The sequence below is a fragment of the Eurosta solidaginis genome, chromosome X (genome assembly GCF_040869045.1).
Source record: "Eurosta solidaginis isolate ZX-2024a chromosome X, ASM4086904v1, whole genome shotgun sequence".
NCBI classification, from domain to species: domain Eukaryota; kingdom Metazoa; phylum Arthropoda; class Insecta; order Diptera; family Tephritidae; genus Eurosta; species Eurosta solidaginis.
The window spans coordinates 11,577,052-11,591,537 of NC_090324.1; the positions used below are offsets into that span (position 1 = coordinate 11,577,052).

General features: G+C 37.4%; 1 pseudogene; it reads right to left on the bottom strand.

Moving 5' to 3' along the window:
- Positions 1-7,083: 7,083 nt before the first annotated feature.
- Positions 7,084-7,914, bottom strand: LOC137234787 (uncharacterized; annotated as a pseudogene).
- Positions 7,915-14,486: the final 6,572 nt, after the last annotated feature.

The following is a 14,486-nucleotide window of genomic DNA, read 5'->3' on the forward strand; positions in this document are numbered from 1 at the left end:
TCTAACACCCCTCTCATTATTGTCCACCCCTGATGAAACAGCAAGTTTCCTTGGACTCCCGTCAGAGGATATTGATGACAATTTGTGATCGGTCGCACGTATTGGATGGGGCGAAGCACTGCTACAACAACAACAGTAGAAAATATATTAACGCGCCAAACGCCGCCGCCGCGCCGATAGTTATGACATTCGGCGGCGGCGTGCGAAAAACGACGAAAATCGGCGGCGACGGGGGCGTTTATCGGCAGCGTATATCTCTACTGCAGAAAGACCAATATCTCTATCTCTAGCCGATTTTGCGGCGCCTCTTTGCAGTTTTACTATATCAATTTCCCATTTTTCACAAAGAGACTTCACTTTTTCTGTTGTTTCTTCTCGAATTTCGGATTCACATTTGTTAAAGCATTTTTTAATAATTCCTATCGTAATGTTGAACATGAGAAAAAAAGATATATGCTTTCAATTATTCCACAACCTGTCGCAAGTGTTCTTGATATATGCATGAATTTTTTAGTATAGAAAATTTTTTCCTGAAATCAGTTATAATAAAAATACAAACTATCCAGGAATTTCTGCTTTGCAGACCATTTGGTTCCCCCTGGTGAGTAGCGCCGGGGCAAGATGCCCCTTTCCTACCCCTCTCACTTTGCAACTGCTGGATTCCAATACTTTCCTGGTTTGACACTAATCTCGCTTCTTCAATCAAGCCCAAAAATAAACAAAAAAAAGATAAACTTTTCCGATACGTTTACGGTTAAAAAACTTTTAGCTAAACAATTATTCATTAAAATAAAGGACATTTACAAAAAAATGCTCTTGTATTTGTATGAAAAACTATAGAACAGCATATCAGCTGTTCGCTCAAGGGTCAACTGTGACGTAGACGCACAGAACGAAGCAATTTTGAACTCGTGAATGCGCAATCTGGTCATTTGATTTGTGTCTTTATACCATGGTACAATTACCACCCTACAAGACGGTGGTAACTAGTTCACCCACACATTCAAATCTTTTTTCGCTCTCCACTAACACATCGACGTTTCTTGCTGTCATCGAATGACAGCGTCATCTTAATACGACAATTTATTAATTATTCCGGGAAACATTTTAAAACGATGAAAAACTATAATTGTGGTAATTAAACTAAAAAACTAAAAAAGTGCTTGTGCTACGGGATTTTAGGTGTGACGTGTGTTAGCTGTTTAGGCACTTCTAAATTAACTTGGCGCATTAACTAGAGGCAGCCAAGTCCTCTTTCCACCAATTGGAATTTGAAGATTCGATTTCCAAAACTAAAAAAGGTAACGTTTTCAAGACAGTGCACAACCTAAACAAAGGTGGTATCAAAAGACGCGTGTCGAGATCCGTTTTTAGAATCTGAAAGTTGTATAGAATCGACGGGATGGCCTAGAAGGTTTCAGGTGGTCATACTAAATCGCTCCCGGGGAGTGTCCTTATCGCTACAACCAAAACAACATTATTTACTCTCTGCTTTTCATTCATACGAATGTGTATTTTTAAATAATAAAAAAAATGTTATATTATTCTAATATATATCATATCTGCCGGGGTGCGATTCAGCGGATATGCCAAAACAACAAGAAACCTACAATTAAATGCAGATTCACGTGTCATTTGCCGAGGATTTACCGGTAAATAAAGGTACTTTCCAGAACCAACATGCTTTGGAATACGGTACAAAATTGGTTGGATGTATTTTCCCAAAAAAGGGTGGAACTACGCATCTTGGTTTGCCAGTGTTTGCTTCGGTAATTTATACTGATTTGTATTGATTAAAAATTGCAATAGTATATAATATAATGTGAATTAAAATTGAATAGGTAGCCGAAGCAAAAAATTTAACTGATCCGCATGCAACTGTTGTTTATGTGCCGCCACCGGGAGCTGCTGCTGCTATCATAGCAGTATTACAAGCACGACATTTCTTTGATTGGTTGCATAATCGAAATTGTGCCCTAACATGATGGTTCGCGTTAAGCACGCTATGTTAAAGCAAAATAAATTTCGTCTAGTCAGGCCCGATTGTCCAGGATCATCGCACCAGAAAGGGTAAGTAAATTGCCTACCATATTAAACATATAAACAACATGTATGAATTTGTTAGTGATAATTTGTCATGCTTTTGTTGATAATCAATTGAAGAAGGCAAATACCAAAGAGTTCGAAGTTCATGTAAATACCCATTGATTTCTTTAAATAGCGTTTGGAGAACAAAACCCATATGTATTAGAAGTTTACGCCGATCACTTTATCGGCGGCGGCGGCGTAGGCTCTATTATATACCGGCGGCGCCGGCGTACGCCGGGTTCTTACTTTAAAGGACCATCACATCGATAACAGTCCCCAAAGCCTTCGGGGAGTAACCTAATCGCTACAACAACAACAACAATCAATTTGGAATTTTAGTCGCCTCTTACGACAGGCATAGCTACCACGGGTATACTCTAAGCCCACTAACCCGCTGGAGCCGTCGTGCCTGGTATTGTTGGGTGAGCGGCCAGGCAAGGCATCAGGGTACACATGCACCATTCAGGAGGATACCCTTGCTGAGCCCAGAAAATCTGGGAAATTTAGATGTACTTCTCAGATCCAGCAAATGATGTACTTCTCGGATCCAGCAAATGAGTATGTTCTGTATTGGCATATGATAAACATGCAGAGAACCAAACGTTTACTTTCCAGTCCAAAAGGGAATTGGTGCTCGGCACTGCTGCTAAAGAAGAATAGACGTAGTCATATCAATTCGTTCCCGGGTTACTCGGGGATAGCAGTTTTAGCAGTACTTTGCCCGTTTCAATTTGCACATCCATTCAAAGAACTTCGCATAATGGATTAAACAGTCATCTGCATTTATTCGATTTTGTAGCACGCCTAATTTACTATCTATTACCCCAACATCTATCAATTATCCCTTGTTATAATCTTCGGGTACCCCCGCTACCGGAAGATGCCTTGGCATGATGGAGGTTCACTTGAATTTACTTTACAGGTCCTGATTCTGGTTATCTGAAATCCCCTTGAGTATCTTGTAGTTATTAAGCACTTCCGGTTATATTAAAAACTTATTATGTATCCTTACTGATATTCGTTTCTTTTTCATTCTAGGTAATTCGATTTGACGATGTGGGCATAGCAATATTCCAGCTGTGGCTGTAAGAAGAACGTACATTTGCTCAAACTACAAGAAAACTGCGACAACTGTCCCTCGGCCTTTTTAGTATCACACATAAGGCCCTACCACGCATATTATGGGAAAGGGTCAAGTTCAAAGGCTCAACATCACCTGCAAATCGACTTTGATAACACGAAATGGGGCTGAATATATTCCGGTATTATATCTACAACACTCATATCTATGCAAACTGATACTAACAACACCACCCGCGCAGGAAAAATTGAGCATCATCAGTGTGAGCTTCGAAACTCAAAATGGTTTCAGAAAGGGCACGACTACGAATGAGTTTATGTCTTTACATATTTAGTTTGTACATATAAATATGCACATATGTAAGGTTCACTAGAAAATTATTTGTAAACACCATTGTATACATAATTTATTCATAATTAAATATTATTTAAACAAAAGGGACGCATTTCATTCATATCATTGTTTACTATATCGTTTGGCAGCTTAATTCGAGGTTATGTTGCGAATAGAGTGGAAGGCACTCGCAGGCCGTGAAAATAGGCACTCGAATGTAGTGGAATGAAGAACAGTAGGAATACCAGAGTTGCATTTAATCAATAATTGCATCAATATTAAAGATAAATTTAGAAAAAATAATTAAATACTTGAGTATAGGCAAACATTTTCTTTCAGTTACTGCAATTAAGGTGTCCTAGATGCTATATATTCCAAAATTATAACATTTTATGTCTGTTTAAAAATTTAACTTTAATTTCCCTAAGATTTCCGTAATATGGCCATTAGTGATGTTTGCGTGTGTGTGCAAATTTTGAGCGATCAGCTGTTAGTTGCGCTACTTGGTAAAGTTTACAATGATTCATATAAAAAGCGAATTGACAGAAGGTAACCGGTACGGGTAACCGATAGGCCAGTTACCCGTGTTTTTGTTGCATATGTTTTGGTTAGCGATAACAAAACCATACCTAATGAAGTAACTTAAAAATGTAAATAACATCGAGCGAGAAGGAATGTCGAAAACACAATAGGTAAGAGCGAGAAAGCGAGTCACACGTACACTATTTTGAGGGAGCACATGCGTTACCTTTTTCACGACAGCAATGTAAAAGTCATTAAGACTATAATTGGTGACTAAGTTATTGGTAACGATTAAGTAATCGATTAGGTAACGGGTACCTGTCTTGTAGGGCAGGTAGAAGCATAAGTGAAAATGCAACCCTCCTGTGTATTTTGTTGATGCCGCTCGTACATAGACAATCGTTCTTTCAATTTCTTCTGTGAAAAGTGATGGGAGAAGAAAAATGTCATTTGTAATTTTTGTCAACAAACCGAAAACTAAAACAGAAAATTAACTAGTAAAAGTTGGTTTACTGATAGAAGAGCTCTTTGCCGTTCACGAAATATATTCTTTCACACCGACGCATCACAAGCAGTTGGCAAAATTCTAATTAATGCAATGAACATTGATTTAATGTATTGGCGCACTTTATAAACAGAGTGGTGGTGGACAAGAGCGTGGTATACGTAGTGGTATTGTACCTGTACTGATTTGGTGCTGCATGTGATCTTGCACTCAAAGAAATGGAATATGATAAGAAATATATAGAGTTTCTTTCGAAACGTTTATATGATCGCATCACTTCAAGATTATCACATGTTATATGTAATTGTGATCCAGAGCAAACGTATAGTGGTTGTTGAAATTTATAATTTGTCTGTCTTGAGGGAGAATCATTACTGATGGCCTTAAAAGATGTGGCATTGTCTAGTGGCTTTGCATGAACTTCAATATCACTGGAACCGTACGTACTACGTGCGATTGGAACTGATGGGGATTTGGCACATAGTTCAGTGAGGTATACGAGCTTACCGTACTGAATTGTGTAAATGATTTGAAAGCTATTCATTGTTTATAGGTTTGGTATTGGTCGTTTTACCATCATTGAATAGGTTGATAATATTGCCGATAAATGCATCAAATATGTCGAACGTGAAATTTCTCCATTACCTATTGATTTGAAAAATATCCAATGGTCGCTACATAAATTTGTTTATGATATATAAATAAGGGACTGTTTTGTATTGTATGCATCTTTTTATGTATGTATTTATGTATTGAATGTAAGTTCCAGTTTAGTGTAAAGCAAGATACAACTTTTTAGGAAGTATGTAGTTCTTACTTTATCTGCCTAAGGTCATTATTTTAAAGTATTAAAATGAGATTGGAAATGCTATCGCTATTGTTAAATGCTTTTCTAGTGGACTTTATATTCTAAAACAGAGTTGGCTAACGGCAGTGGTTTGCAAGCCGTGCGAATGTATTTCTGCCTTAAAAAAGTGAAAAGCAGAATACCAAAAAATGAATCTTAATCTGCTTGGTGGTATATCGTACCAAGGTTTTTTATTTTTGCCCCACTGTTTGCGCTATCATTTTGGATCGGTGTGGCTATTTTTGGATCGTTTCTGGACTGTATCGGGATTTTTTTTCTAGACCTATAGAGGAAGCAACAAAAGGCCTTGGCCTCTGCAAGTTTTAATAGCTAGGTTGACCCCAAATTGAAATCCAATAATCCTTGGATCTACAACAGAAGAAATAGCTATTCTACCCTTCTTAAAATTTATCATTTATATATTTAAATACATATTTATATACAGTAAATCAAAGACTTTTACAAAAAGTTCGATGTGTATATTTTAATGTAACAATAATAAGAACATGTATTTAATATGAAGATTTGTATTCGTAATTTAATAAAAATATTAACGGAGAAAACATTGAGAGTCTTGAAAATAAAACCAAAGTACAATAGATTATCAGGAACAACCACTGCTTGTGATGCTTAAGGGTGGGCGGATACATAAATAGGTACTCCTTAAAGTTGAGCACTAATGGTGGTTCGGTATAGTTTATTTTTATTTATACAGTTTTATACAGTTTTTTTATTAAAATTATCTAGAAAATTCAATCTCAAAATTTAAAATGCACACATTGGTGTATGTTTGTGGTTCACATTTTTAGTTTACATTTGTAGTTATAACACCTTGATTTTGTTTTATTTTCAACATGCCTGATTCAACTATTTACGTTGCATTGTACTAACATGTGTTTTGTTACGGCCACTAATAATAGCGTCACCAAGTTCAGGGAAGTTTTCCTTAAAAAATTGCCGCTTATCAATATGTGCTTGTTTTCGTTCATTTGGTGGAAGTTTGTTCAGTTATTGTGAGTGCACAAAATATAATTCCGAGTGAATGGTACAAAACGTAAGTATATTATTTGATTACTTAAAAAAATAAGCCAATTATTCTTACTTGCTGTTTATTTATGTCTGGCAAAAGTGCTAATAATTCAGGAAAAATATAGTCAAAACGATCTTTAAGCGCTGATTGGCAATGCTCATAGTAGGGTTGGGTCTTAAAGACACCTTCACGAAACTTTTGTGATATGTATATATTAGGCACCTTGAAAAATCGAAACGAGTTACTACAATGATAGATAATATATAAAATATATACATATTTTTATATACATAAAGCGTATAATGTAGAATGTGTTTTAATATTACCTGATTTTTTGAAGTTACATCTGGTGGATGTATGAATGAATGAGTTCGGGTAATACTATACCGCACCCCAAATGAATTTGTAAACGTTAGATTATTGGGAGCCTTTGCTATAGAATTTACCGTAACATTGGTTGACTGAACCCCCAGTTATTGTGCTTAGCTTGAAGATTGCATGCCATATCCAAGTGGGAGGCGCGTTTCCGTTGCATTATTATCGTTGTCATTACCATTCACCATAGATATAGCTTATGTCTAAGTTTTCACATTTTGTTGAATTATTATTACTGTTATTATTGTTGCTTTTGGTTCCTTTATTCCTAGCATTTACCATTTGCTGATGTTAAATGATATTATCTATATTTGATTTTTCCTCTTTTTTTGTTTGGTGTGATTTTGATCTACAACATTTGCATTGGTTTTACCATTTGTTGTTGCCGATTGTTTTTTATTCGTTGCATTCGTGTTTTGTTTATTAATTTTTTCTGTTGCCAATATCGGTGGTGGTGCCACCTTTGCTTTGCGATTCTCCAATTCACGCAGTTTTTTCTCTGACTGATTTTTCCCCTTTGGCCAATTCTGGGAAAATTCATAGTGGTGGTTTGCTTTTGCTGGCGCTCCACCACCCAATGAAGGAAAATCTTGCGCTGTTAATTTTGGCGCATTTGCTTGATCTGCAGCTTTTCTATTTTTGGCTTCAAGTTCTTCTTTTTGTACGGTTTGCAGCTTTTGGAAACTGCTTTGATTCGCTACCGATACAGTCATTGAGGAGCGGGCGATGTTTTGCAGCTATATTTGTCAAGGGAATATGTGCACCAGATAGCAGCATATCTTCATCTACTGGTGTACGTGGTTTTGCACTCTTTTTTGACTTTCCCGTTGTAGGTAAAGCTGGGAAATCCATAGCATTGGATTTCTTTGCTACCGCACCATTATTTTGATGTGCATTACTTGATGTTGGTTGATTCGATACATGAAGTACCATACCGGATGAGGCAGCGTTTGGCGCTGTGCTATTCCCAGCATTGCGCGTTGTGCGAATGATAGCGCCTGTTGAAACAGTTGGCGCTTTACGCTACACCGCGGTGATATAGGCGGTGCTGGCTGTTCGTTTTGTGCGCGATTATTACCAACTTCTAAATGAAAAGGAAAATTATTTACTTTGTAAGCTTTTGATTCAATCATTACTTACTTCCATCATTGCCGCCTAGTGCGGGAACGTTTTCTTATTTCCGTGTAAAAATAAATTCTTTTGTATTAATTAGTAAAATGTTTGAAAACAACCGCGAAATATTAAATTTTCACAACAAATTTAAATAAACAAAAAACGTAAACATAAACAAAGTTTGACATTTTATAACCAACTTCGAATGAAAAACATGTAAAATGCAACTCTGATGCTTTTACCTGGTTATTGTACCATGCTTTATACAATTGGCACACCTCACGAAACTCTCCATTCCCATCGCTATTAAGCAATTGTCTTTTTTTATAAGTTGTAGGTGGCCGGGTGGATATTTGAACCGGTGTCGATTGTGAATATTCCATGCCACCAAACAAGCAGGTGACATGGAAGAAGGAGGTGTAGGAGGGGAAATTGGTTTACTTATTACAATGTTGGCTGTGCTTCGAATTCTGGAAAATAAAGTGAATAGCTTATAAGTTTTAGACATGTATAAATTATAGCTTTTAGTAATCTTGCGAATCTGGTTCTACCCAATATTTTGCTCACCGAAATTGTTAGCATCTCGAATAAGAAAGGTTTAATCTGTTAAAAATATATCTTTTGACAGGAGAGATAGGGTATTTGCTACATCTGCAAAAATTAACAAAAAAAATCACAATGGGTACCCAAAAACCGTTGGTCCCGGTCTCTATTTCTAAATCTACTTTTGTCTATGTATATATTTCTATTTTTACCACTGGCTAAGCTTTTTCATCCACTTATACAAATTGTATAATACTTTCGCAAAAAAACTTACGGTTGAGCCTTAACAAATTCCTTTAAAAAGTCCATGTTGTTAAACAAACGCCAAGTGACCATCACTGTCGCTGCTCTTCCGGATGGTGCGTCAAACTTTATCAATTCACGAGAATACTTTTCCCGCAACGACTACCAACGTTTGGAGCTTTGTTCCCCTATAAACGAAGAGGATAAATATGATAAAAGCCACCAGTCTGCTACGAGTGGCGAGTAACTCGCTGCAAATCAAAAAATGTATGCCGAATATTTTCTAAGAGGGGCATTTTTGAATTGTCTCGCATTTATCCACGCGGTGTAGTCACCTTGTGCAACTGTGATTTTTGGAAATAGATTGATTTAGTTAATTAAAGTCGCAAAAATAAACGCAAATATCCACGAAAATGGTCCAGTTTGGTGTGCAGGCGCTGGTACAAACACTTTTGAATGCATAGCTTTAATATAGATTGAATGTCCAGCAGTGCTCCGGTTGCGTCAATATGTAATGGGCTGTTCCGTCTCTTGGTAGGGCTGTATAAGTACGGGCGGGTGCATTGTATTACTAGTCTGTTCAAGATCGTATGGTACACAGACGGCTCGAAGACGCCAGAGGGAATTGGAGCAAGAGTCTTCGGACCCAGAGCCAAAATATCAGTACCTCTAAAAGCACATCCGAGCATTTTTCAAGCAAATATTCGCCATAAGTTAGTGCGCTGAGCTTGAACCTTCAGCGCGGATACTCCAATGAAACAATAGCCATACTCATTCAGACAGTCAGGTCCCACTAAAGGCAATTGCGGCGTTCTAAATAAAGTCAGCACTGGTCCTTGAGCGCCTAAAAAACTGAATAAATTAGGAGCATTCAACGTAGTACTGTTGACCTGGATCCCAGGCCAAAGGGGAGTAGAGGGTAATGAGCAGGCGAAAAACCTAGAAAGACAGGCAGCAACTGCATTACCCATCGGTCCCGAGCCGTTACTGCCAGTTGGTTCACGGGGGCATTTATTAGTAGAAGGGAGGTAAAAGAGAGAAGAACACTGGAGCAGTACTCCAGGTTTGAGACAATTTAAGTTACTGTTAAGAGGTTATAGCACAAGTCGCTACAGGGCAATAATAGACCTCTCAAAAGATAACCTAAGAGTCCCAAGATATATTCTTACAGGACATTGTAGACTGAACAGCCGTATGAAGAAACTGGGCATACTATCGAATAACACATGCCGATTTTGTGATCGAGCAGCAGACGGCGGACCATATCCTCCTAGAATGCAACGCAATCTCAAGATGTAGGGCTAAGTTTATGGACTCACCATGATAGAGCATTCCCAAATTCAATCCCTCAAGTCAAGTATACTGCTAGGGTTCATCAAGGCAGTCGGCGTGGATGAGGTGCTTTGAAGGAGACGTGCAAGTCACTGTACAATCCTCAATAAATTATCTATCTATCTACGTTCCGCTAACAACCACCATTGAGGTAATAGGCCGACCATCTCGGGAACTATTAGTGTGACTACATTAAGCCTTCTAGGGATTGAATATTGGTAATGACCGCAATGCGAAAGTCTGCTAAAATTTACCATTCTCCATGGCATGCTCGATATATAACTTTCCACGTTTTGAATCAGTAAAGAAAAGAGCAAAATTTACTAAAAGTTTAACTGGCTGTGGGTAACACAATATAATGGCAACGGATACGCAGCGGAAATGACAAAAATCTTGTAAATCTACAGATCATAATTAATTAATTCTTCCCTTTAAATGCAGTACTATGCATACATACATATGTACTTTTCTCTCCAAACGCTGATTAAAGAAATCTATTGTTTACTTATATGAGTTAACCGCGGATTGTCCGTATCGCTTTAAATGTATGAAAACATTTATTTCAAGCAATTTATAATTTTATAATTTATTTAATAATTTGGGAAAAATTTAAAAATGACATCACGACGGACAATGCGACAGCTGTTTCGATTATACCTTGTAAATCTCTTCAAAGCGTTTTCTCCTGGGAGTGGGAGTCGAACCCGCACTCCTACGATAGTTGAAAATGGTTATAAACGCATTCAGCTACGTCATGCGTTAGTTGTTGTAAAGTTTTTCCCAATTGCCTTCTTCGCATATATTATCTTCCACACATTACATAATTCGTATGTAGTTATGTGTTGAAGTTATGCCTGTTTGTAAGGCGGTTTTTCAGAGAAACTTGGTATTTTTTGTTGTTTTTGTTCTATTTATAGAACTACAACGAATTAACAAAATGTTGTCTACTTATATGAGTTAACCGGGGATTGCCCGTATCGCTTTAAATGTATGAAAACATTTATTTCAACCAATTTTTAATTTTATAATTTATTTAATAATTTGGGAAAAATTTAAACAACGTGACATCAGGACGGACAAGGTGACAGCTGTTTCGATTATACCTTGTAAATCTCTTCAAAGCCTTTTCTCCTGGGAGTGGGAGTCGAACCCGCACTCCTACGATAGTTAAAATGGTTATAAACGCATTCAGCTACGTCATGCCTTAGTTGTTGTAAAGTTTTTCCCAATTGCCTTCTTCGCATATATTATTTTCCCCACATTACATAATTCGTATGTAGTTATGTGTTGAAGTTATGCCTGTTTGTAAGGCGGTTTTTCAGAGAAACTTGGTATTTGTTGTTGTTTTTGTTCTATTTATAGAACTACAACGAATTGGCCAAATGTTGTCTACTTATGTGAGTTAACCGGGGATTGCCCGTATCGCTTTAAATGTATGAAAACATTTATTTCAAGCAAATTTTAATTTTATAATTTATTTAATAATTTGGGAAAAATTTAAACAACGCGACATCAGGACGGACAATGCGACAGCTGTTTCGATTATACCTTGTAAATCTCTTCAAAGCATTTTCTCCTGGGAGTGGGAGTCGAACCCGCACTCCTACGATAGTTGAAAATGGTTATAAACGCATTCAGCTACGTCATGCGTTAGTTGTTGTAAAGTTTTTCCCAATTGCCTTCTTCGCATATATTATCTTCCACACATTACATAATTCGTATGTAGTTATGTGTTGAAGTTATGCCTGTTTGTAAGGCGGCTTTTCAGAGAAACTTGGTATTTTTTGTTGTTTTTGTTCTATTTATAGAACTACAACGAATTAACAAAATGTTGTCTAATTATATGAGTTAACCGGGGATTGCCCGTGTCGCTTTAAATGTATGAAAACATTTATTTCAAGCAATTTTTAATTTTATAATTTATTTAATAATTTGGGAAAAATTTAAACAATGTGACATCAGGACGGACAAGGCGACAGCTGTTTCGATTATACCTTGTAAATCTCTTCAAAGCCTTTTCTTCTGGGAGTGGGAGTCGAACCCGCACTCCTACGATAGTTAAAATGGTTATAAACGCATTCAGCTACGTCATGCCTTAGTTGTTGTAAAGTTTTTCCCAATTGCCTTCTTCGCATATATTATCTTCCACACATTACATAATTCGTATGTAGTTATGTGTTGGAGTTATGCCTGTTTGTAAGGCGGTTTTTCAGAGAAACTTGTTATTTGTTGTTGTTTTTGTTCTATTTATGGAACCACAACGAATTAACCAAATGTTGTCTAATTATATGAGTTAACCGGGGATTGCCCGTGTCGCTTTAAATGTATGAAAACATTTATTTCAAGCAATTTTTAATTTTATAATTTATTTAATAATTTGGGAAACATTTTAACAACGTGACGTCAGGACGGACAAGAGGACAGCTGTTTCGATTATACCTTGTAAATCTCTTCAAAGCCTTTTCTCCTGGGAGTGGGAGACGAACCCGTACTCCTACGATAGTTGAAAATAGTTATAAACGCATTCAGCTACGTCATGCCTTAGTTGTTGTAAAGTTTTTCCCAATTGCCTTCTTCGCATATATTATTATCCACACATTATATAATTCGTATGTAGTTATGTGTTGAAGTTATGCCTGTTTGTAAGGCGGTTTTTCAGAGAAACTTGGTATTTGTTGTTGTTTTTGTTCTATTTATAGAACTACAACGAATTAACCAAATGTTGTCTACTTATGTGAGTTAACCGGGGATTGCCCGTATCGCTTTAAATGTGTGAAAACATTTATTTCAAGCAATTTTTAATTTTATAATTTATTTAATAATTTGGGAAAAATTTAAACAACGAGACATCAGGACGGACAAGGCGACAGCTATTTCGATTATACCTTGTAAATGTCTTCAAAGCCTTTTTTCCTGGGAGTGGGAGTTGAACCCGCACTCCTACGATAGTTTAAAATTGTTATAAACGCATTCAGCTACGTCATGCCTTAGTTGTTGTAAAGTTTTTCCCAATTGCCTTCTTCGCATGTATTATCTTCCACACATTACATAATTCGTATGTAGTTATGTGTTGAAGTTATGCCTGTTTGTAAGACGGTTTTTCAGAGAAACTTGGTATTTGTTGTTTTTGTTCTATAGAACTTTAACCGTTCCGTTCTGCTACATCTTCTAGTATTTCTCCGTGACCTTTCCTCAGCAACAGCAACACTATGCTCACTTACCTCCAAATCTTCAATAGGTTCTGTATTCTCATCGTCCAATCGCTCCTCATTCATGCCAACTTCACACTCGACGACCTCACTTACATTTAGCCCATGCTCTTCTCCAGGTGGATATACGCTGGTGTGAAGCTGTATTAAGCCCATTATAGCCTCTTCTGCGTGCGTATATGTATTCAGTCAGTTTGACCCACCACCAGTTGCACGATATTCCACCATGTTCTCCGACATTTTCTTTTTCGTTTTCGACTTCATGTCAGCCCACACCTAAAACGACAAAAAAACATTTTTTTTTATGCTGAAAGGACATCTATGGTTCCTTAATTTGCCTTCATCCACTTCTTTGTATCTCTTACGGGTGTTCCCAAGCAGTTTAGCCCCGCTGTTATCTCTTCCCACCTTTTTGTAGATTGGAATTTTGTGCAAATTCCTTTTCCTATCACCGGATTTTCCTCCATTAATGAAATCAGTCTTTCCATCTGTTGTTTTGTACTCACCACTTTGATAAAAATAGTATAAAGTTACTAGTGGTCCCAAAAAAGTAGAAAAAAATACAAAAAACTTACATTTTAAACAATTTTCTTTCAATTCGTTCGGCGTTGTCAACAAAAAATTGTTCGATTGAAGTTTAGATACACACCGAAAATTTCGATAGAGATGAAGTGTCATAATATCAATTTTAAATTCGATTTTCGATGTTCGACAGCAAAGATCGAAGATCAAAAATGCTCATAATAGGGCCAATGTTGTTGTTGTAGCGACAAGGCACTCCCCGTTATCGGCTTTGATGGTCCTCTGCCGGATGCAGTTCGGGTACGTTCCGGTAGCAAACACCATTAAGGTACTAGCCTGACCATCTCGGGAAAGATTTGGTATGACCACATGAAACGTTCTAGGCCTGCCGTCCTTCCACCCCCTAGATCCATAAGGAACTTGGAATCGCCAGAGCATCGGCTGTTAAAGAAACAGGATTCGCCACGGGTAGGTGAGGTTGACAATTGGGTTGGGGAAGTTATATATTGCGCTGGCAACCCCTCGAAAGGCTTCCGCAACACAACCCCTTCAATAAATTTGGTATTTTAGTCGCCTCTTACGACAGGCATTGTTGTCGTTGTAGGTGCGTCCGATCACAAATTGTCATCAATATTCTCTAACGGGAGTCCAAGGAAACTTGTAGTTTCAACCAGGTTGGTCGAAAGTGAGAGGGGTGTTAGAGGCGTTTGTTCCACATTACAATTGAGGAGATGGTTGGTGTC